The sequence below is a fragment of the Schistocerca piceifrons genome, unplaced genomic scaffold (assembly GCF_021461385.2).
Source record: "Schistocerca piceifrons isolate TAMUIC-IGC-003096 unplaced genomic scaffold, iqSchPice1.1 HiC_scaffold_1359, whole genome shotgun sequence".
In the NCBI taxonomy this organism is placed as follows: Eukaryota; Metazoa; Arthropoda; class Insecta; order Orthoptera; family Acrididae; genus Schistocerca; species Schistocerca piceifrons.
The window spans coordinates 85,001-87,500 of record NW_025727190.1 but is presented as its reverse complement, the minus strand read 5'-3'; the positions used below and the strand labels follow the sequence as shown (position 1 = coordinate 87,500).

Here is a 2,500-nt window from a genome sequence, read left to right as displayed (position 1 = left end):
CCCCGTGCCGGGAGTGGGTAATTTGCGCGCCTGCTGCCTTCCTTGGATGTGGTAGCCGTTTCTCAGGCTCCCTCTCCGGAATCGAACCCTGATTCCCCGTTACCCGTTACAACCATGGTAGGCGCAGAACCTACCATCGACAGTTGATAAGGCAGACATTTGAAAGATGCGTCGCCGGTACGAGGACCGTGCGATCAGCCCAAAGTTATTCAGAGTCACCAAGGCAAACGGACCGGACGAGCCGACCGATTGGTTTTGATCTAATAAAAGCGTCCCTTCCATCTCTGGTCGGGACTCTGTTTGCATGTATTAGCTCTAGAATTACCACAGTTATCCAAGTAACGTGGGTACGATCTAAGGAACCATAACTGATTTAATGAGCCATTCGCGGTTTCACCTTAATGCGGCTTGTACTGAGACATGCATGGCTTAATCTTTGAGACAAGCATATGACTACTGGCAGGATCAACCAGGGAGCTGCGTCAACTAGAGCTGAGCAGCCGGCCGCCCGGGAGTGTGTCCCGGGGGCCCGCGCGAACACGCAAGCGTCCGCTCAATCATTCTGCAAACAGGAGGAGGCTGAGCTCCCCTGCACAATACACCTCGAAACCCTCTCAGGTCCCGGCGGCGCGCAGCGCCGTCCCAAGTACTTGGTCGGGTTCGAGAGAGGCGCAATCGCCCGGAGTTAGGCGAGTAGACGCTTTCGGTGCGACCACCCGTGCTCCCAACTGAGCTTGCCGCTGCCGACAGAGGCCCGGGAGCGTGCTGTCGTGGCATTGCCGGCGGGAGACAACACGCGCCACCTACGGTGACCGGCAGCTCCAACGCCAGCGCCACAGAAGGACAAAAGCCCCACTTGGGTGCCGAAGCGAACTCTCCCAGCACAGCGCACGCGCCAACACATCCGCACAGCTGCGATACAAACCACCAGCGAGAACCGCTGGGGCGACCGAGCAGCAGACGGCGTCGCGGCGCCGAGCGCCGGGCGGCGGCGCATCCTCAACGCACACAGTCCTCAATCGGACCAGCACACTGAAGATGTCCACCGCGCTTCGCACCGGGCCCGCGAGGACCTACTTTGGCCGCACGGCGCCGCGCGCAGGGTGCGCCGGCGCGCAGCTGCGACGCCTGCCGCGTCCGTCGGCCGGCGCGCCTGCCACTGGCCGCCCCCACCAGCCGGCTGTAGCGCGTGCGCCCACGCACCGCGCGGCCAGCACGCCGGGAGGCGCCCCCTCACCGGCCGGGGACGGTCCCACCCAGCCACCGCCGCGTATCGCTTCACACCCAGATGCCGTTCAGTTTCGTCGGCATGGTGGGTATCGCTGGAACAACCGGTTAGTACCTCAACCTATCGTCGCCATCACCGATTCACCCCTAGCGAGAACAACCGCACCACAACAGGTTACCATTTGTTCATTTGCGTAACTTCACCAGAAAACGCAGGCGTCCATCGCCATTTGCAACTTCAACGATTATTGCATGCCTGTGTCAGGTGTCACGCCACACTACGTCTGCCCACATACACGCAACAAAATGTGCACGCCTAGACAATACGTGGAAGGTGGCCCCCGTACGTATGCGATGTCCATTGCTCGAACGACTGTCAACCGGCCTCTGTAGCATGTCGCAGATATGGAACGCGGTGCACCATGCCATCACGGTGTGTGAGGAGAGACGACTAGGTCCGAATACATCAACAGACAGCTCATGCTGATCGCCATCCACGGCGTCCGTTCCTCCCACACGTCTCTATGGCGTACCACACTGCAATCCAGCTCTCATAGGGAGACGACACGTAGCTGCGTGCACAATATTTGCACTGTATGGTCCGCCGTTTTTGGGCGCAGTCGTTGTGCGGTCACACATGTGCCACGATGTATCATTCAGTACATAAGGACGAATGTGCAGTACAGATTGTGGTTCACGCGTACGACATCAGCGGACAGTTGACACAGGCCGCACCACAACGTAGCCTGAGTACGTCGCATGCGAAGGGCATTGAACATGCAAACTTCTCACCAACCAGCTTGCGAAGGCAGGGGGCAAGGTGGGGACGTGGGGAGGGGCGGCATGTACGTCCTGCTGCCATCCACATTACAGTGTACAGCAGGAGCATGTGGAAAGTGAGCAAGACTTGCAAGGTGTTTAACATGAAGCGATACACAGGGGTGCGGGCAGTGCGAGTAGCGAACTATATTGCGAGGGTTGCGGGTGGGCAACACTACAGTAATTGAACGAGTCGTATAACAATTACAGAGCAGGTTTAGGCGACAACGTGGGTTACGTTAAGGCGACAACATGGGTTAGGTTAAGGCACAACATGGGTTAGGTTAAGGCACAACATGGGTTAGGTTAAGGCACAACATGGGTTAGGTTAAGGCACAACATGGGTTAGGTTAAGGCACAACATGGGTTAGGTTAAGGCACAACATGGGTTAGGTTAAGGCACAACATGGGTTAGGTTAAGGCACAACATGGGTTAGGTTGAGGCACAACATGG

General features: G+C 57.8%; 1 non-coding gene across 1 annotated transcript in view; it reads right to left on the bottom strand.

Moving 5' to 3' along the window:
• The window catches only part of LOC124732644, a 1,909-nt gene extending 1,433 nt beyond the window's left edge, over window positions 1–476 (bottom strand). Inside the window, exon 1 of the ribosomal RNA XR_007008772.1 lies at window positions 1–476. This exon is cut by the window's left edge and continues 1,433 nt beyond it. This is a non-coding gene — a ribosomal RNA (small subunit ribosomal RNA).
• Window positions 477–2,500: the final 2,024 nt, after the last annotated feature.